The sequence below is a fragment of the Meriones unguiculatus genome, chromosome 15 (assembly GCF_030254825.1).
Source record: "Meriones unguiculatus strain TT.TT164.6M chromosome 15, Bangor_MerUng_6.1, whole genome shotgun sequence".
Classification (NCBI taxonomy): Eukaryota; Metazoa; Chordata; class Mammalia; order Rodentia; family Muridae; genus Meriones; species Meriones unguiculatus.
In genome coordinates, this window is record NC_083362.1 from 71,679,080 (window position 1) to 71,701,164 (window position 22,085).

General features: G+C 50.1%; 1 long non-coding RNA gene across 1 annotated transcript; it reads right to left on the reverse strand.

Annotated features, from left to right (window-relative positions):
- Window positions 1–3,116: 3,116 nt before the first annotated feature.
- Window positions 3,117–20,112, reverse strand: LOC132648113 (uncharacterized). Its single transcript, XR_009586492.1, has 3 exons — window positions 19,998–20,112; window positions 4,475–4,556; window positions 3,117–4,032 (listed from the first exon to the last, which is right to left on the reverse strand). It is a non-coding gene; the product is annotated as an uncharacterized LOC132648113 (long non-coding RNA).
- Window positions 20,113–22,085: the final 1,973 nt, after the last annotated feature.

The following is a 22,085-nucleotide window of genomic DNA, read 5'->3' on the forward strand; positions in this document are numbered from 1 at the left end:
TAGGAAGTATCCTTGGCCTTTGCAAATGGTGACAGTCCCCACCAGACCCCCACTGCAGGGGGGACTATGGGCAGATTTGAAAAAGTTGGGCCTATTGGGTCCTACCAAGCCCTCTCCTTGAGGTGTCAGGTGAGGCCGGGGAGAGCATGGGATCTGGAAGGAGAGTAGAAGAGAAGGAAGCAAACAGAACCAAAGTGTAGGGGCCTGGAGAGACGGCTCAGTGATTAAGACATGGGCTGCTCTTCCGGGAGGACCCTGGTTCAAATCCCAGCACTCACATGGCAGTTCTGTAACTCAAATTCCAGTGGATTCGACTCCCTCTTGTGTGTGTGTGTGTGTGTGCCAAACACCAAATGTACATAAAAATAAATTAATTTTTAAAAAAAACTGTGAAAAAGAAGAGGCAGGCTGAGAGATCACTACATTCATAAAGTCCCACAAGTGTGAGGACCTGAGTCTGAAGGCCTCAGAACCCATGCAGAAATACCAGGAACAGTGGCAGAAAGCATATAATCCCAGCACAGGGAGGCCAGGTTTGCCTCTCCTACTTGGCATGCTCCAGGCCGAGAGAGACTTGTCTCAGCTGGGAAAAAAAAAAAAAGCAAGACTTTGTGGCTCACTTTTAGCCCTTGGGTGCTAGAGGCAGGCAGATCTCTGTGAGTTCAAGGCCCACCTGGTTTATATAGTGAGTTCTAGGTCACCCAGGACTACATAGTGAGACCCCCTGTCACAAACAAAATATCAATATGTACAGACAACAGTAAACACTGGAAGATATATGCTAGCCTATGTATACACACACACGTGTGCACCTATACTCACACACATAAACATGTAAACACCTACACATACAGAAGGGGGCAGGGTTGTTAAAGAGGAAATGTCCCAGGAGCTGAGAGATAGCTTAGCACTTGCCACTTCCAGAGGGCCTGAGTTAGGTTTCCACATCAGGAGGCTCATAACAGCTTATAATCCACCTCTGAGGGGACCAGTACCAGCTTCTGGTCACAGACACTCTATCTCTTCCTCTCTCCTCCTAGCTCTCCCTCTCTCGCTTTCTCTCCCTCCCTCCCCCCCCCCTCTCTCTCTCACACAAGTAATAAAAACTTTTTTTTTTTAAAGAAAAGAGTTTCCAGGGAGGTGGAGAGGGGATTCTATTCTATTAAAACTGAGGAAGGGGCTGGAGAGTTGGCTCAGTAGTTAGGAGCACTTGCAGCACTGTGGAGGGCCTGGTTTCCATTCCCTGTGCCCACATGGTGTCCCATAAACATCTGTGACTCCAGTTTCAGTGGATCCAACACCCTCTTCTAACCTCCGGGACACTGAGCACACACATGGCACACAGACAAGACTGCAAACAAAAACTCGTAAATAAATAAATAAATAAATAAATAAATAAACAAAAACCTAAGGAACTGGGCTGAGGATGTAGCTCATTTGGTAGGGTGGGTACAAGAAGCCCTGGGTTTAGCCCTGAGTGGTGGCGGCACACACCTTTGATCCCAGCACTCAGGAGGCAGAGGCAGGCAGAGCTCTTGAGTTTGAGGCCAGCCTGGTCTATAGAGTGAGTTCCATGTCAGCCAGGAATACACAGAGAAACCCGGCCTCAGGAAAGGAGAGAGCGAGAGAGAGAGAGAGAGAGCTGGGTGTGACCTTTAGCGCTGTAAAGAACAGGTGTGATGGCACATGCCTGTAATGCCAGCACTTAAGGTGAAAGCAGGACTGTCAGAAGCTAGAGATCATCTCCAGTTCCTGCAACACTTTCCTGCTGGCACACTGCCAAGCTCATACTTCTGAGGTCCTGAGTGCCAGGCTTCAACCATGAGTCACCGCTGGCTTAGGGCGGGGGCCACTGACTTAAAAAAGAGAGAGAGAAGTAGGGGGTGCTCTCAGCCTAGCAGGTCACAGACCTGGAGGTGCAGGGTGGAAAGGAAGTGTCTTAGTCTACTGTTGCTATAGAGTACCATGATCACAGCGACTCTTCTAAAAAGGAAGCATTCAGTTGGTGCTGGCTTACAGTTCAGAGGTTTCGTCTATTATCATCATGGCAGGGAGCACGGCAACAGCCAGGGCAGGCACGGTGCTGGAGAGGTGGCTGAGAGCCGCACAGTGATCTTCAGGCAGGGATAGGAGGAGGGGAAGGGAGAGGGAGAAAGGCTGGGTCTGGCAAGGGCTTTTAAAACCTCAAAGCCCACCCTCAGTGACATACTTCCTTCAACAAGGCCACAACTACTCCAACAAGAACACACACCTCCTAATCCTTCTAATCCTTTCAAATCGTGCTACTCCCTCATAACTAAGCATTCAAATACGTGAGCATCTGGGAGCCAGGATAAAGTGTCTTAGCTCCAAGCAAAAAGAGCAGAAGCAAAGAAGCCACAGGACCAGAATACCCCCTGGCCCAACAGAAGTGGGATAAAAGGGACTCCTAGGCTTAATGCTTAACTGATGGCCTAGGGCTGGCATCACTTTTGTCCTGTCCTAGCACCTTACCTAGGAGCTTTGTTGCACAGCATGGACCCTCAGGAAGGGAGCAGCCTTGTCCAGAGCACCATTGACAAGGCTCTATGGTGATGGTGGGCACAGTCAGCTAAGCCTGAGTGACTGGGTTCACTGGAGGTTCAGGGTTCAGGTTGTGTTTGTCCACGGTGTCAGAATTCACCGATTAACAGTAAATTAACAAGGTTAATTGGTTTCCTACCCAGGTAACCTGAGCAAGGCAAATGCACTTTTTTTTTTAAGTTTTTTTACTTTTTGGAGACATGGTTTCTCTGTTGTTAGCCCTGGCTGTCCTGGAATTTACTCTATAGATGAGGCTGGCCTCAAACCCAAAAAGCCCCGCCTGCCTCTGCCTCCACCAGGATTAAAGGTGTGTGCCACCACCTCCCAGCTCTTTATTCCACTCTTTTTTTTATGAATTTATTTCACTTTATTATTATTATTATTATTGTTTACTATTATTAGTTACATTTTATTAACTATATTCCAGCTGTATCCCGCTCCCTTATTCCCTCCCAACCCCACCCTCCCTCCCTCAGCTTCTCCCTGCCCCTTTCCAAGTCTACGTTTATTCCACTCTTAATTATTGATATTAACTTTTCATATCACACATCACATAGCACAGAGTCAATATATTTTTCTTTGTATAGACATAGACGCATGGGTTATCGAATAAATACAAGCTAAAGAGCCTGAGGTGGGGTTCGGGATGGCTGGAAGTGGGCAGAGGGTCTGTGTTGGTAAGGGAATAAGCCAGACCAGCCAGGAGAGAGCTGCTGGCAGAAACTGGAGTCAGCCTTGAGAGCAAAGCTTTGGAGTTCTGCCGTGAGGTAAAAAGACCAGGTCTGGGGATGAATGGGTCCCGTTTAGACCCAGATGGGAGAAAAGGCAGAGGCAGGCAGTTAAGTAGGCTGCATCAGCTTGGAGGGGAACCTACCCAAGTCAAGGAACGTTTGGTCCTTGACATACACACACCAGGTATCAGATGAGGAGGTTGGTATGGGACCATGCTGACCAGCGTTTGGTGTCTGTCACATTACAAGGCCCAGGCAAAGGAGCTGCCCCTTTCCCTGACTTTAATATGCATGGTTTCAATTCTTCCTAATAAACCTGCGGGAATGCTCACTTCCTACTCCCAGGCTCTTCCTACTCACAGTCTCTGCTGGAAGGACAGACGGACGGCTCCTGGGCCCACCAGGGTTGCATTTTTTTCCTTCTCCCTCAAAACAGAGTCAAAAGCTGCTTAGAAAGTGGAGTCTCCTGGGGGAAGGCACATCTGGAAAAACAACAAGTCTGTTCGATTCAATATGGAGTAACTTGGAGGATGGCATAGCCTGATCTCAACAGCCGGGCAGAGCCGGGATTCCTCCGCAGCCACAGTGGCAGGGCTGAGGGGCTCTTTGTCGCCCCCGTAGCTAGAGTCCAGAGAAGAACGGGAGAAGAGGCCGTCTCCTACAACGCCTTCACAGATGTACAGTTGGGGGCGGGGAGGGGAGTTCACAACGTGATGTGGCCACGTGGTACTTCCAGAGGCTGCAAACGGAGACAATAAGGAGACAACATGTCAATATGGAGACAAGGACGGGGGAAGAGAATGGGACGCAGGGCATCATGGTGTTCTGTGGAAATGGGCGTAGAGGTTGTCTGACGTGACCTGGGATCCCAAGGTTCAAGAACAGTCTGAAATCCGGGTGTTTGGGTGGTCATGGTGTTGCCTGAGCAACTGTCTCCCTCTCCCCTCTACACCACGTGGCTCAAGTGTGGCTACAGTGTGAGAGGCAGCGAATCCTATCAGCCACAGCCTGCCCGGAGAACTGACCGCAGCTGGAGGGGACGCTGCTTTCAGTTGGGCTTTTGTTTTGTTTTGTTTTTCTTTTTCCTCTTTTAAGGTTTTCAAGAGTTGGTGCTCTCCTTCCACCATGTGGGATCCTGGGGATCAAATTTAGGTTGTCAGGCTTGATGGCAGGTGCCTTACCTTCTGAGCCATCTTGCCTGCTCCCCTTTCACCCTTGACAGCAAGGCTGCAAACGACAGCTGCAGGCGCCATATTTCCAGCTCTGAGGGGAGCCACAGGAAGAAGAAAAATGGCCTCTATTCAGAACAAGTCTGTGCTTGCCATTGTTTGCAATAATACCCTGTGTTACCCTGACCTGTACCTATTGTGTGTCTCTGAGCCACTAAATCCCTGCCTTTTTTTTTTTCTTTAATGATTATTAAATTGGGCGTTGGCCTGTCATTAACCAACGCTGTGGCCCTGGTCACTTAGACACAGGCCACCACATAAGCGTCTGCAGCCACCGTGCTCGCCACCATTCTTTATTATTATTATTATTATTTTATTAATTACAGCTTATTCACTTTGTATCCCAGCTGTAGACCCTTCCCCCATCCCCTCCCAATCCCGCCCTCCCTCCCTCTTCTCCTCTGCCCCTCCCCCAGCCCAGTGATAGGGGAGGTCCTCCTCCCCTTCCATCTGACCCCAGTCTACCAGGATTCTATCGGGGTCTCCACCATTCTTGCAAGCCCACCTTAAGTCATACAATCTGCCGTTCTTACCCCAAACCTGGTTAAGTATAGCTGGAAGGCCAGTGGGTTGGGCCCTCTAGGAAAAACCCTATCTGATTTTTTTTAATTTTAATTTAATTTTATTTTTTATTGTCAGCAAACACTTCTGTCACAAGATTTAAACCCACTTATCCTTCATTCTCATGAAAGCAACTTTCCACCTTCACTTTTACTTCAAAAACAGAGAGGGTGCCCTCCTACCCTGTGACTGCCAAAACTATGACAAGACAAGAACAGCGACAGTATGGTCAGCGCTTGGAGAATCCAAGCTGGAGGCGCCAGGTCAGGGCCCACCCGACATTCACGTACTGTTGATGGATGAGGCCTTTTCAGGCCCAGGACTCCTGCTGAGTTTTTGTTGGTGCTGTTTTGTTCGTTTTAAGACAGGGTCTCACTATGTAGCTCAGGCTGGCCTTGAACTCATGAGGGAACCAGACCCCTACCCAGTGGGCACTTGTTTTAAAGTCATCATAAGATCCAAGCAGACAAACAAACTTGACTAAGGATTTCAGGCCTCCCTCACAGTTGCAACTGAACAGAACTTGCCAGAAACTCAGCCTGGCCCAAAGTGAGCCACGCCATCATTCTCTTTCCTGCTAGAATGGAAGGCTCCATGATTAAGTGGCTCAGCGTGGAGACAGTCTGACACAGAAACGCCTCTGTTCCTCTGAGGTAGCATGCTGCAGGGCCCCTCCACCCTCTCCCTGGGTATTTTACAGAGATCAGACACGGAAGCGAGTCACCCCAGCCGGACACACTCAGCACCAAACCTTGCACCTTGCAGCAAGGGTGTCCAGCCTTTTAGCCTCACTGTGCCACACTGTCATCTACAAAGCTCATTCTCAGGGACAACACAGCCTAGTCCCAGGACTCCTAATTTTTCAGTGTGCTCTTTTATTGTTATACTTATTTGTGTGTGTCCATGTGACCACATGTATAAGGACAACTTTCAGAAGCTCGTTGTCTCTCTCCATCCAGTGGGTTCCAGACAGCAAACTAGGGCGATCAAGAACCTGCTGAGCTATCTCACCAGCCCTCGTAAGGTTTTAAGCAAGTTTATAATTTTGTGTTGGGCTGTATTCATACCCCACACCACCTGGAGCCCAGACTGTGGCTCTTAGAGCAATGGAGACAGCAGTAGCTGGGACTACGTAAGCCTAGACTAGAGTACGCATGAGGCCTGTCTCCAGAAGGCCTCATGTTGAGGAGTTTCTTCCTTCAGTGGCTGGTTCTTCAACATCCACAGTGAATGGCCACCGACCTGCTACCATCCTCTATGATAAGGACAGATCCTAGGGGCTGAAGAGATGGCTTAGCAGTTAAAGGTCCCCTATTGCTCCCACAAAGGACCTAGGTTTGAGTCCCAGAACCCCACAGGCAGCTCACAACCACTCAGAACTCCAGTTTCAAAGGATCTAACAACCTCTCCTGCCGTATACATTTATATACATAAGACAACAATAAACAAACCGTTTAAAATTAATCCAAACAGAGTATAGATCCCTTCCTAGGACCTGGGGTCCAGTGACTCTGAAAATGCCCTTTGACCTCCTTTTCCCCAGTGATGGTTGTCCTCCCTGCAGCCTCACCTCTCTTTTCTCTGTTATCCCTAAGCTCTGCAGCAATGCTAAGGGGAGAAGAGGCCCAGGGATTCTACACGATAAGGAGAACTAGGCAGAGGAGGAGGGGCAGCAGGGCCTCTGCCCCTTCCTTGTCCCAGGGCCTCTGGCTCAGTGAATTCTCAGAAGCAGGTGGTTTCAGGGCTCTGTAGTGTTAAACCAACAAGGCTTCAGGAACAAGACAATATTGGGATTCTGGGTGTGGGTCAGTGGTTGGACTGGAATGGCTTGAGGACAGATACCACAGAGGTCCCAGGAGGGGATGATCTTTACTGGAAGAAGGAATGGGGCTGTTGGGGTCTCCTTTCCCATTCTGACTAGGCAGGGGCACTGGGTGATGATAGGAGCTGCCATTCAGAAGGGTTCAGCCAGACATGGTGGCAGTAGCCTCTAATTCCAGTACTTGGTAGGCAAAGGCGGGTAGGTCTCTGTGAGTTTGAGGCCAGTCAGGGCTATAGAGAGAGACTCTGTCTCAAAAAGAAGAAGGAGGAAGGAGAGGGAGAAGAAAGAAAGAAAGAAAGAAAGAAAGAAAGAAAGAAAGAAAGAAAGAAAGAAAGAAAGAGGGGTTCAAGCACCCCTAAAGACAGGGCCACCTTTACCCTAAAGCTTCAACCTCCAGTTCCTGGAAGTTTGCTCAGTTAGGCAGGCCTGGGGTGAAGGTCCACTTGCTAAAGGGATCAGCAGAGCTCAGCTCCTTGGGGAGCTGGCTCTCTCTACTTGGAAAGCTTCCAAGTCTCAGTCCTTTCCAGGTCTTAAGTCCAAGGCCTCAGGACAGTCAGGACATCCCAGAGTGGGTGACAGCCTGTACCCTGCCCTGTGTGTGCTAAGACTAGCATCTTTAGCCTGTGTCCCACTGGCCATGAACATTTTTACTTTGGTCAGTGGCAGAGTGGCCTTGGTCCCACCTGCTCATCTCTTACTACTCCCGACACTTCTTACCTCCCAGGAGCAGAAAAGATGGGATGAGTCACTTGTGACTGGAAGTGACTGGGGCCAGGGTGGATTCTTCTCAGAACAATATTAATTGGGCTTTCCAGGATGGCAAAGATGAGGTCCTCTCAAGAGTGTACATACTGAATGTCTGTGTGGATAGTTTTCTGGGCAAAGTCCTGGTTCCTGAGCGCCTTGTTCATGCCAGGTGCTGAGGCTATGGTGTCAAAATAAGGCAATGACAGCAAAGCCAGGTCATTGCCTAAATTCAGCCCCTGGGTGGGAAGAAGGGAGCAGCACAGAGAGCTCAGAGTGTGGTCTGGGAAGGTCACAGAGGTCAAAGGAGCTGAGTTCAGACACTGTGGAACCCCTTGGGAGGGTGAGCCCCTGACTGATGAGAGCTGTCTTTCTCCTGGTCCATCTCCAGGTCCCTCTCTGGTCAGCCTGCACCTGTGTCCCAGCTCTGTCTGCTCCTGCCCACTCCTCCCACCACTTCCTTCCAACCTCTGACTCTTCAAGGACCTCAGCTCTTCAGCAGCCTTTCCCAGCCCTCCCTGCCTCAAGCTGACCGAGATCAGAGAGTGCCCCTGTCACAGACAGACAGACATGTAGTTGGGGCCTTGTCAATGACATGGAGAACCAGGGGTGTTTCGGACAGGGGTGCTGTGGGAGCCTGGCCCATGCTCAAAGCTGAAGTGTGTGTCTGTGTGGGTGTATGTGTGTGTGTGTGCGCGCGTGTGTGTGTGTGTGGCCTCCTACATATTACATACATACACAAAAATAGTATTATTCTTGGCTGGCCTGGAACTTGCCTTGTAGACCATGCTGACTTCAAGCTTACTGAGATCCACCTGCCTCCACCTCCTGAGTGCTGGGAGGGGATTAAAGGTGTGCACCACCACAGCTAGCCACTAGTATATACCTTTTAAATTACACTTAAATGCATTTTGCTCACGTATATGAGTGTGCCGTGGTGCATGTGTGGAGGAACAAAAGAAGACAACCAACAGGAGTCGGCTAGGTTCTTCTACCATGCGGGTCAGCTTGGTGACAAGCTCCTTTCCCTAATTAACCATCTTGGCAGCCCATATTACACTATTGTAACCAATAAGAAGTAATTGTGTGTATGCAGAGGGTACAGTGTGGCATTTCAGTCTGTGTAAACAACGTCTCCGGATCAGATAAATCAGTGTGAGAGGCGCATAGTACACCTCAGACATCTGCCAACTCTTTCTGTTGGAAACGTTCAAAACTCCTGTCCACTCGCTACTTTGAAATATTCAGTGAAGTACTAGGAACTGTCATCACCCTGCTATGCTATATTCCCAATGGCAGCCGCACCTGTCAACCACCCTCTCTCTGACCTCCCTCCCCCAACAAGTTCTTGTCAAAAGTTTCACCATAACTGAGGACAATTAACTCTGTGCTTCGAGTACAAAATATGATACACTTGGATGCGAGTCATTCCTAACCTCATCCATCTGCATCACCCTATGTCAAGCGAGTCATCTTCCTCACTATGATTTGTTTGCATTTTTCTAGAATTTCGTACATATAAAAAGAACAGTCTTTCTTCTTCTTCTTCTTCTTCTTCTTCTTCTTCTTCTTCTTCTTCTTCTTTTGTTCTTTTGTTTTTCAAGACAGGGTTTCTCTGTGTAGCCTTGGCTGTCCTAGAACTCTCTTTGTAGACCAAGCTGGCCTCGAACTCAGAGATCCGCCTGCCTCTGCCTCCCACGTGCTGGCACTAAAGCTGTGTGACACCACTGCCTGGTGCTTTTTTTAAAAAAAAAAATTGTGATAGTTACTTTGAGATCCTTGATAGGGCATGCATCAATAACTTATTTCTTATTATCACTTAGCATACACTAATGATATTTAGCGTATCATTTAGCATACAGATATACTGAAATCGTAGAGTCCATGTCATTTAATGACGACACATTCTGAGACACGCATCGTTGAACAATTTTATCATTGTCTGAACTTCAGGGGATATTTACACAAACTAAGACAACCCTATATCACTAAGCCATAAACCCCCACCCCACAGAACCATCAGCTAATCACATGGCGACTATCCCTGGGTGCTACAAAAAACAAAACAAACAAACAAAAAACACGGCATGGTGGCCAGCAGCTGCTATTTCAACAAAGGACTGAGAGTCTGAGACTAGCCTAGGCTACACAGAGAATTTAAGGCTATCCCAGGCCTCAATAGCAAGACTCCGACTCAAAAATAAGGTAAGCAGGACCTGGAGGCCCACACCTATAAACTCAGGAGGCTGAGGCAAGAGGTCTGAGGTAAGTTCCAGGCCAGTGTGATACACATAGCAGATTCCAGGCCAGCCAAGGCTACGTACAGAGACCCTGGTGTAGGGGCTCAGGATGGCTCAGCAAGTACGGGTGCCTTCGGCCTAGGCAGACAACCTAAGTTCCATCTCTGGTACCCACCTGGTGAAAGAGGGAAGCCAGCTCCTCTAAACTGTCCTCCAGCCTCTACACAAACACCTTGGCACAGGTGCCCACCATGCACGGCTTCCAGATTTGGGCTGATGCACATTTCCGCCAGGACTGGAGGAGAGTCCAGCTGCCACATGATATATTTAACTCAAATGTCTACCGAGTGCACGCTGCCTTGAACTCACATCTCCCTGGTGACAAACTGTGGAGTGCCTGCCATCTGCGCATGCCTGCTCTGGGTCTTTGAAGGCTCCATTTCAGCTTTTTATTTTATTCATTTTTTGAGACAGTATTAACACTGGTTGTAATCCAAGGCTGGCCTCAACGCAACTCAGGACGTGGACTGCCCGTGCTCTTCCTCTCTCTACTTCCCAAGTCCTGGGCTTACAGGCACGCAGGCACCACTCTGAGTTTTATATGGCACTGGTGATGGACCCCCAACTACATAACTGCATGCACAATAGGCAGGCATTCTACCAACGGACCCACATCTCCACCCAGTCAAATATTTTACCCCCTTTTCACTCTTTCTTTGTCAATACATTTTATTTCATTATTATTTTAGTGGGTATTTTTTAAAATTAGGATCACACGTAAGAGTTCCTTAATCTTTTTTAGAATTTATTTTTATCCATGTTTATGTATATGTTTGTATGCTGGGTGCACATGGGTGCCCAAGGAAAGTGAAATGGGGCATTGGATTCCCCAGGGCTGGAAATACAGATAGTTGTGAGTCACGTGACATGGGTGCTGGGATCTGAACTCTGATCCTCTGAAAGAGCAGCAAGTGCTTCTTCTGAACCATCTCTCCTGACTCATTTGTTCTTGACGTAATGCTCTGTCAGAAGTGTGCTCTCTCTTTCTCCCTCTCTCACTTTCTCTCTCTCTCTCTTTCTCAGACAGAGACTCTCTATGAGGCCTGGATGTCCTGGAACTCACTATGTAGACCAGGCTGGCCTCAAATTCACAGAGCTCTGCCTGCCTCTGCCTCCCTAGAGGTGTGGCCATCACACCCGGACAGAATTATGCTTTAGAAGCATCTTCTCCCAGAATGCACTGGTCTTCTAATTTTCCCTCAGATATTTTTCAGAGCCAGACTTTGCGATTTAGATGGAATCCAGTTCATCAGGGTGTTTTGATACTGTGTCTAAGAAATGTTCATTTTCCTCCCGTGCTTGGCACCAAGCCTGCATGTCCTCCTTTCTCAATAAATGGGTTTGAAGAGCAGAGCAAGGGACGGAGGAAGGGAAGAGGGGAGAAAGGGAAGAAGCAGGAAAAGGATGAAAGATGTGGAAGGACGGGGATGACAGGGACTCTGGGGAGGGGCCAGAGTGATGCTCTGTTTTTTCTTTTCCTTTCATTTGAACTCAGGGCTTTGTGCGTGTGAGGCGAGCACACTGCCAGCTGAGTCACATGCCTAGTCCCACATTGCTTCTGAAGGGGCCCTTCAGAGACAAGAGCTACTTGGGCTTTATGACCCTGCAAGTAGGTTAGGGACAGACTGAAGATCCCAGAGGGAGCCCTGGGGGAAGAGGATGGAAAGCAAGGGAAAACTGGGGGCTTGGACCTCCTGTCCCTACGTAAAAGTGACAAGTCTCTCGCCTTTATTTCTCTCCCTACCCCTCCCCTCCATGTTTTTAAAAATCTTTTTCAGTCTTATTTTTTTTAACAATGTACATTTGGGAATGTGCACATGAAGGCAAGTACCTGTGGCAGCCAGAATATATCCCCTGGAGCTGGAGTTACAAGCGGTCATGAGCCTCCTGATGTGGGTGCCGGGAACCAAACTCTGACCCTCTGCAGTAACAGAACATGCTCTTAGCAGCTGAATTGTCTCTCTAGCTTCCTTCCTTTGCCCCCTTTTTTTTTTCTCATGTAGTATAATCTAGCTTCAAACTTACTTCCTTGAACTGCTCCATTCCCTCCACCTACCAAGAGCTGGGGTCACAGGAGTGTGCCACCATGCCTCCAGCCCTCCCCTTCCATCTTTCTCTCCCCCTCTTCCTTTCCTTCTCACCTGTTTGCAAGCTGACTTTGGTTCTCTGTGAGCTCGCAGCCTATGTCTCTCCTGGGGTCTTCCTGGCGTCTCCTGTGACCTTGCCAGAGGTCTAGGCTTCTGTATGTAGTGGGCTAGCTTTAGTTTTTTGTGTGTCTTTTTGTTGTCTGTCTTCCCCTTACAACTGGCTCCCTGTGTCTTAACCAAGCCACCATAAATGTTCACATATACTTTTTGTTGGTTTGTTTTTTGAGACAGGATTTCTCTGTGTAGCCCTGGCTGTTCTGGAACTCACACTGTAGACCAGGCTGGCCTTGAACTCACAGAGATCCACCTACCTCTGGCTCCCAGGTCACACCTTTAGTCCAAAGAGCTGGGACTAAAGGCATGTGCCACAACCTCCCGGCCCTCACATATACTTTTAATGCCTCCCTCCTCAGTGACCTCAGGTCTGCTGGGAAGGAAAGAGGATTCACCCTGGCAAGGAATGTGGGCTCTCTGCCAAAGCCTCCTCATACCTTTGAGGGCTCAAAAGTCCTAAAGGAATTTTTTTTTCTGTCCCCAAGTTCTGGGCATTCTGTCCCCACCCAGCCTACCAGGGCAGGCTGTAAAAGATAGGGAAGGAGAAAGGACGCTTTCTGGAATCTTGAACGGGGGTTGATCAAATAACAGATGACAAATTCTTGCCTTCGGAGACCAAACCAGGGGCGGGAGGCTCCAGAAGGAGGGACCATGTCATCTTCCTCCTGCTATATCCACTGATCACAAAAGGTGGCTTAAAGCACTTCTCTCTCTCTCTCTCTCTCTCTCTCTCTCTCTCTCTCTCAGCATCTTCTCATACCCAATCTTATCTGCTCAATTAGTTATCTGGTTTGGATTTTATATGGTTGAAATCAAAGTGTCTACCATTTGGACTCTTACTGGTTTGGGGAAAACCCTTTCCAGGCTTTTCAAGGAAGCAACAGGCTCTAGTTCCTTGAGGTTGTTGGACTGGGGCGGGGGGGTGGGGGGAGTGTCCCTGGGTTCTTGCATGTGTCAGCAGAAGTCATCTTTGGCTCCTTGTGACCTCTCTGGTCTCTCAGGTGTCCCTACCTTCAGGAAAGAGAGGGGCCAGGGCCCTTACCTGCTCTGGTCTCTCTGGCTGTCTTTCTACTCTCAAGAGACAATTTCTGCATTTCAGGGCTCATGTGACTAGAGTAGGTCCTGATTACCAAGGTATTCCCCAATTCAAAGTCTATGATCTTTACATTTTTTAAAATTTTATGCATGTGAGTGTTTGTCTGCGTGTATGTTGTGTACCGCATGCATGCCTGGTGCTCGTAGAAGCCAGAAGAGGGTTCAGATCTCTGGAAGTGGAGACACAGACTGTTGTGAGCCACCGTGTGGGTTCTGGGAGCCAAACTTAGGTCTTTGAGAACATCCAGGGCTCTTAAATGCTGGGCCAGCTCTCCAGCCCCAACATTCAGGATTTTAATATAGCCTCTCTGCCAGTAACCTGATGTAGTCATTGGACGTCTCTGAGCAAAGGCCTTTGCTTATTGCCGTGGGGCCTGTGGCGCAGGAGCCAAGCACCTCTTACCTTTGTTCCTCTACTTGTTTCTGTGTTGTTTCATTATGTCCCCTGCAACCAGGAAGATAAGACATCTTCCAGGATATTGAGTCACACGGTTGGTGGGTAAAGTCACCTACTGCCAGCACTGGCACAAGAGTAAACTCCAAGAATCCACATGGTGAAAGGATAGAATGAACTCCCACTGGCTGTCCTCTGACCTCCATAGGCATTCTATGGTGCACACACATACACACAAATAAATGTTTTTTTAAAAAGGTTTTGGTTTGGGTTGGGTTTTGCTGTTGTTGCTGTTGTTTTTGTTTTCATCTTTTGAGAGACAGGGTTTCTCTGTGTAGCCCTGGCTGTCCTGGAACTCACTCTGTAGACCAGGCTGGCCTCAAACTCACAGAGATTCACCTGCCTCTGCCTCCTGACTGCTGGGATTAAAGGCGTGCACCATCACCACTGCCCAGCAAAACATACTATTTTTAAATTGCAGTTATCAGTGGTCAGTCCACTTTGAACACCCAAAGTAAAACCCTCCCTGCCTGCTCCACTTTTCTGAGCATGCACACTCTGGGCATGAAAGGTAGAGATGCTGGGCAAGACATCCCCAACCTCAGCCAGACCCAGAAGCCAAGGAGCCAGCCTCAAGACTACAAGAACAAGCTCTCTTAGATACTAGGTATAAATCCCATATGTAAGGTTTGGAGTCACCATCAAAAGGTGCTACTAGTGAGCAGTTGGTGGTGGCACACACCTTTAATCCCAGCGCTTGGGAGGCAGAGGCAGGTAGATCTCTGAGTTCGAGGCCAGCCTGGTCTACAGAGGTGGTTCCAGGACAACCAAGGCTACACAGAGAAACCTTGACTGAAAAAATAAATGCCACCACCTGTGGTCTCTTCTTCAGATGTATAAGAGGGTGGTCTGTCACACTTCGAGTTTGATCAGATGAGATCATTTCAGATTAGTGGCTCAGAGTGCAGCAATACTATTCGCCTTGCTCTAAGCCTCATTGCATTCCTCTGTAAAATGGAAGCAATGATAATCTTTACCCGGTCCCCCTAGTTAGGCCTCAGGGGAAGGAGACACTCGGGAGTGTGGGAAGAGGACTGTGGTGAGAGAGAGAGAGGGGCCCAGGATGCACTTTGGAGCCTAAAAAGATGCATCTCTGGGTACCTCAGCTCTCCAGCCCACTTCTCCTCTCTCTGGCTAGCAGTGCCATAGGCACAGATATCTGGCAGGTTGTCATGGGAACAGGGCTGTCCAGAATGCACCTGGTCAGGCTCTGGTCTGAAAAGGCAGCCATTCAAGGTTGGCTTGGCCAGGAGCCGGGTGATGAGAGACAGGGAGCCCTGTGCCCTGGAGGGAAGCAGGCCCATGTGGCCTCAGTGTGGAGCTGAGCTGTCAGCCTGGGGGGGGGGTAGCAGGCTGGTTGGGAGGGGGAGGTGTCTCAGAAGGAAGACTGAGCTAGTGTTTGAGGCCTAGGGCTGAAAGGAGGCTGTGTGTCCCATGCTAGCTGCCTGGCAGGCAGAGATGTGACTCGTTGGTGGCCAGCTGAGGGTGCAGCCTGGGCCTGGTCCAGGACAGGAGACCCACTGCCCGCCCACGTGTGGATGAACGTTGGGACAGGATGCTGGTACTGACACTAATCGCCTGGGCTCTGAGGACTCCTTGCAAGTAGCCATGACCTGTCCTCTTCTGACTGTGGCTGTGGCCAGTCTGTCCCTCCTCCCTGGCAGGCTCTCCTGCAGTGGTCCTTTCCAGGCACTGCCCACCAGAAAGGGCTGTCTCCCCTCTTAAGTGTACCTATTGTGATAGGACAGCTTTTAAAGGCAAGCAAGAGTCCATTCCATTTAGAAGGACATAATACAGTTGAGTAGGAGGAGGGCAGGGTATTGGGGAGCCAGAGGGAGACAGAGTTGCTGGAGTGGTAGCTGGAGGCAAGGCAAGCCATTAAAGGTCTGTGGGTAGAGCCAGGGTCCTGGAGCAGGCACAGATTTGAGGACCTGGCAGTCATAAAAGAGGCTGCACAGGACCTATGGGTCCTGAGCCTATTCCCAAGGGCCTGCCAGGCAGGGTTTCATTGTTAACAGAGCAGCTGCTCAAGAGCAATGCATATTACTAGGTATGCAAGTATCCCAGAACTCTGTGTGTGTGTGTGTGTGTGTGTGTGTGTCCATGAGTGTTGTGTATCTCTGAATGTTTGTGTATTCAGGCGCAGTTTGATCTTACTGTGTATGAGTCCTTTGAGTTCTGTCTTCTGAGTGACAGCCTAGCTCCACCTTCACTTGACTGCCACCCATACGCACAAAGCTCTGGCTGGCCTCGGCTGTCACCAGACTGACTGGTTTGTGTTGGATACAGGACGGGGCCAGAAAGCTGGCCCAGGGGAATCGTGTCCATCTTCTACTGGCTAACCCAGGGCTCCTCCCCATCCCAGAAACAGGTGTCTAGACAGGTGAAGGAGTTACCCACACCAACACCACCCATTCCTCTTCCTTCCTCGATCTGGTTGGTTTGTCTTACAGGCCAGCCAGGGAGTCCTGGAGGCTCAGCCTAAGCGGAAACGTGGCTGGAACATCTCCAGGGTCTCTGCGTGAACCTCTGACTGAGCAGTTTTTAAGACTGGCAGAATTGCTGGGTGGTGGTGGCGCATGCCTTTAGTCCCAGCACTCAGGGAGGCAGAGGCAGGCAGATCTCTGAGTTTGAGGCCAGTCTGGTCTACAGTGTAAGTTCCAGGACAGCCAGAGAAATCCTGTCTCAAAAATCAACCTCCCCCAGCCAAGAAAAAGGGTGAACGGCAGTCTCCTTTGAAGGATCTACCCCCCGCCCCCAACCTGCTATCCCTGGAGACTGTGATTTCAGGATCTTGTGCCACCTATAGAAAGGGGATTATGAGGTTATGATCCAGGCCTGGCCAGGCACGCTACCTCAGTGATAGGACATGCTCACTGGCCTGGGGTGGGCCACGTGACAACCAGTGAAAGTCCTTCACTGGAATTTCATGGGGGGGAAGGTGGGCATTGGGAGCTGGGATGAGGCAGTAAGTGCCTCAGGACATTCTGAAGCCTACCTTTGTACTTCCTGTAAAAGGACAGGATGGCTGTAAGTGTTAGTGGCATTTCTGTCATAGGCGCTAACAACTTCCTTTCGCTTCAGCTACTTAGTGTTGGGGGTTATCATCACTTGGGGCAGAAGAGTTCTGGATTATTTCTACCCTGAGCCACATGCTTGGTCTTCAGGATGCCAGAGCCCCCTTGCCTGGCCCATAACATGCCCTGAAGTCCTTCCTTGGCTCCCTCAACCCACACCTAGATGTCTTACCACCAGTGTCCACTCTTCTCAAAGCGTCTAAACACACCTCTGCTGTCTCTACTTCAGCGAGAAAATGGAGCTTCCTCAGCTCTCTAGCCTCAGTTTCCTCTGTAGCTACTTCTCTGTCTGTCCCCAGCCTCACAGGAAGACGTGTCTCTCCTCAGGCCTTTGCTCAACACCGACCAGCCAGGTTCTGGAGCACTCCAGGCAGATGGCTTCCCCATCAGAGTTGCCTGGGAAAGCAGAGGGCTGGGTTCTCCAGGGCACCCCTGCTCCTTCTCCTCTGCCTGGTTTGGGATCAGATCTGTGAAACCCTGTCTGTGACTCGGCAGCTTCACCTCCTTGATGGCTGAGATTTAGTAAGGGACAGTTAAGGAACACTCAAAGGTCATCGTGGAAGTGGGACAGGTTGCCTGACTTCCTCCATTTCCAGCTCATTTCCTCCTGACCCTCCCTGCTTTGGAACCCAGTCTTCCTTGGTGCTCTGCGTATGCTCTGTCCGAAACATAGCGTACCGTGTTGGTGCCTTCCTACAACGCAGGAGTTTATTGAATAACAAATTCACAAAGTACAGAAGTTTCAGAGATGGCAACTCATCAGTTGGCCCCACTCCCAGCACCGGTGGAGGAAAACACGGAGTCTTTCACTCAGACCTTAATGACTACTATTAACTCAGGTCACACATTACATCTCACATAGTCAATCAATCTATGCAGATGGATATAGTTGTAAGTTACAGAATGGCCACTAAGGTTAAAGAGGTCCCAGCAGGCCTGAAGGAGCAAAGAGCGAAGTGGAAGGAGGCGGGAGTGGGGGTTCAGAGCTAACGTGTCCTCCATGTAAGTCTTGTTGGGACTCTTTGGAAGCTAAAACCCTGAAGGAATTTCAAAGTGACCTGAGAGATAGAAGCTGATAGGAACACAAAAGGAGTTGGGGGTGGGGTGGGGAAGGGGGGTAGGGATGAGATAATGTACTTTGCTGGAGAGCCTCAGGAGATGCTACTGAGCGCTGCCACTACAGAGCATGGCTTCCAGGGCAGAACGAAACTGAGCCTCAACCTTGAGTCCTGCTGAAGGAGTGAGGATCAAGACCAGTCCAGAGGGATGGACAGATGGACAGCAGGTCCAGATGGACAGACAAGTGGAAAGCCAGCAGTTCAAGGAGGCTGTGTCAACTGCAGGGAGCCAGCCCAGGCGAGACCCCTAAAGAGTCAGAAATTCTGTCAGTCCACTAACACGTAAGGCGGTAAGGTGACAGGTCAGGGGGACCATAGCCATGGCGGTGTTAGGGCTCCGCTTCTTCTCAGGGCCCAGGTGACGGTGTTACATTGTTTCCTCTGTCTGGTCTGTTCCTTAAGTTCTCAGGCCTCATTTTCCTGCTATGACTCTGCTTATGTGCTCACACGGTCTCAATTTACTTTGATAAATGTGAAGGGTGACACCCTTTCCACTTTCAGGAATAAGTTGCTTATCCGTCCGTATCTCACGTACAGTAGCACTTGTACTCAAAATGGAGCCAAAGCTGCTTGTGGAATAGTGTCTCTGAGGGCCAGGCACAGCCTGAAAAATACTGCTGCGTACATTATGGAGTGGCTCAGGGCAGGGCACAGCCTTCTCTCGACCCCTTGGCTGAAGGCAGCTCCCAGAGTGCAGCTAGACTCTTAGACGGAAGACACTCCATGCTCTGGAGGGTCTCCCTACTCTCTGGCTTCCCATCTCCTCCCATCTTACTCCTTGCTCCTTCCTGGGCCCCTGACTTACAAAGAAGACCAAGGCCTGCAAGATGGCTCAGCAATCGTACCAAGCCTGTCAGCCTCATGATGAAAGGAGAACTGACTCCAGAAAGTTGTCCTCTGACTACAACATACATACATCACACACACATACACACGTGCACACACACACAACACATACGTACATACACGTATGCACGCACACACACATACCCATACACTAACAAACACACAGACACACAACTAAATATATACGTGAACATTTAAAATTGAAAAATAGGGGCTGGAGAGATGGCTCAGTAGTTAAGAGCACTTTCTGCTCTTCCAGAGGTCCTGAGTTCAATTCCCAGCAACCACATGGTGGCTCACAACCATCTATAATGAAATCTGGTGCCCTCTTCTGGCATTCAGGTGTACATGCAGACAGAACATTGTATACATAATAAAATAAATAAAATTTTAAAAAATGGAAAAATAAAGGGGAGCCAGCCTCCAAGGAGACATGTGGCCTTTGTTCATCCCTAAGTGTTTCCCTGGCTCCAGATTCTGCCTCACCTCAAAAGCACAGACAAGTCCCTGAGGGACTCCATTTGGGGGAGGCAGTTTGCCTGCAGGTACTCTTCCAGTGCTGACTTGATTGGTATCGCTGGGGTCCCCCTGACCCCTTCAGTGCCACCCTGTACTGTATCAGGATCTCGGTAGTGGACACCTGTGGCCTGTGAGGACCGGAGGTTTCACTCTCACACTTTCTCATCAGAAACCAAGTCTCGGACCCAGATTTACCCACAGAAAACTTCTAGAACAAGACTCAGAGTAGGCATTTTACCATGGCTCTGAGCTTGGAGAAACCCCTGTCAAGGTCTGCACAGGAAAACATGTTGGGGCAAGCCTCAAGGTCACCCTGACCAACCCTGATCAGCCTTGAGGTCACAGAGGACCCCGTCCCAGGGGCAATGCCCCACAGAGCTGGTCTGGCACAGGCAGAGGAACCAGGCCGCATTTCTTGACAGGAAATGACACCTTCAGCAGCTCTTCTTCCTACCACCAGATGACCCCTGACCCTCCAGCACCGATGCCCTGCCCCACCCCCCACCCCACTGGGAGTGTAGACAGCTGAATTTGAAGCGCCAGCTGCAGCTACCCCTGGCAGGTAACACTAACTAAAACTAGTTCACATGCCCTTCAGCAGCTCACCGCTGCACTAAAGCGGCTGCAACCGGCCAGGCTTGTTAACCCTTCGGCCGCCACAGTGGCCCCTCTCCAAGGTGCCCAGGGCTCCTGTTCTTTCTGACCCAGGGCAGCCCCCCCACAAGCAATAGTACCTACCCAGTGTGCCCTCTCATGGGTCAGTGTTTCCCCACAGCTGAAGTCTCCGAAGACCTAAGGAGGATCGGGAGAGCGTAGCAGGGAGAGGGGAAATGCGAGCTGGGGGAGAAGCAAGTTATCAGAAGAAATAGGGAAGGAGGAAGGGGTGTTTCTCGGTGCACTTTTACATGCCAGCTCACTGAGCACGCCTCCTGGGGCAGCAAGAGAATGGTACAGAAAGTGACTCGATGGTTTCGGGACTCCTATTCAATCCCTTCTTCCACCCACACCAACGTTTCCTGAAACTGCCATCTCCTCCCACTATGCCTGCACCCACAGCACGGGGAGCACTGGCAGAGTCCATTGCAGACTGGCCTTGCTCGGCCCCAGCTGTTCTGAGACAATCCATAGCCCTCTGCTATGCCCTCATGGCTGGACAGGTTGAGAGGGCCAGAACAAATGAGCCCAGCAGTGGGGAGACACTGTGCTTCTGGGTAGGCACAGGCCCATGCAGCTCAGAGAAAGCAGAATGGGGAGAGTGAAAAGAGCCCAGAGCCTGGACACACACACGTATGCATGGACTCAAGTACTTGTCATTCATCTCCCCATTCTGAATTCATCCTAGGCACAGACCAAATGATTCTCTGACAAACTTTCTTGACTGACCAGATTCAACTGGAAAACACCAAGAGGACCTGGGGCAGCTCCCCTGGTGACAGATTCCATGTTCCCTTGTGGTCCCAGGATCCCCCGGGGCAGGCCAGCTGTTAGTGATCACAGTATCAAAAGCAGCCACTAATCATAAGGCTCTTCGTGTAGGGGACACTGATGTGTCTGCTTCCCCTGCGTCACTCCCAACTGACAGGAAATTGAGGCCTCAAGAGGATAAGCCAGCTGCCCCCTAATAGCAGCCAGGAAGTGCAGAGGATTAGTCCAACACCCAACCCTCTGGCTCTCAGATCTGAATTCACAAACGCCTTACCAGAAACACCTGTGTCCACCTTCACCTAGCACCTGGAGAAAACTCCACACTCCACACTGGAGTGCGAGAGGTCGGTGAGAGGCCAAGTGGGCGTTCTTCAGCTGGGACACAACACCTGCTCCTCCTCATAGCCACACTTGCAGGGCAAGAACGAGGACCCCCCCCCAAGCTTGGGTGGTGCCGGGTGTAACCCTACCGTTCAGGGGGCTGAGGCAAAACGATCTGGAGTTCAAGGCCAGCCTGGACTGCGTGCCAAGACAAATGAAACAAAACACGACATCCTCGGTGGTGGAGTAACGTGGGGATGGGATGGGTGGCCAGTGCCAGGCTAGGAGGAGAAGGACGGGTAGCCTGGGACAGTGGGACTAGAGTGACTCCTAGGGGCTAGAGAGACCTAAGCTTCAGTCCAGGGCGTCTTGGGGAATTAAAGAGGGCATTGTCCCAGGATTCTCCACTGACATTCTGGCCGGAAGGCCCTTCTTCATTTCTGACTGAAGCTTACAACATTCCAGAAAATTCTACTGTATGACCCCAAGCCCAAGGATCACTGAGGAAAATCCAAAAGGAATCTTCACCCCTGGAACTCCCCGGGGCTTTCTGGTCTCCCTGTACACCTGGGGAGGAGGGACAACATGGAAAGGTAGTTTCCCATTCCTACCGTCTGAGAAATGCCTGAGGCAGGACTCAGGGACCACCTCCAGAGCAGGCAGACCTCCTGGGTTTGCATATTAAGGCTGCAGCTTCAACCACGGGGTATGTATCCCTGACTCTACCTCCTGGTGAGATAGGAACAAACCATAGCACAACCAACCGAGCCACTGATGCTGGGGACCTAGAACCAGGCTGGACAGATAGGAAGCGCTGGGTGTTAGGAGTAGACTGTAGGAAGTGTCCATTTCTTCGATCCTGTGGGTATTTTTGAAGTCTTCCTGAATCGAGACCCCAATATGGGTCCAGACATGTGGCTGACAGCAGAAAACTTTATTGGCAATACAAGAAGGAGCTTTTTGTTTGTTTTGAGACAGTCCCACTAGGGAGCGCTGACTGGCCTGGAAGTCACCGTGTAGACCAGACTGGCCTTAAACTCAGAGATCCACCTGCTGGGATTAAAAGCATGTGCGAACACT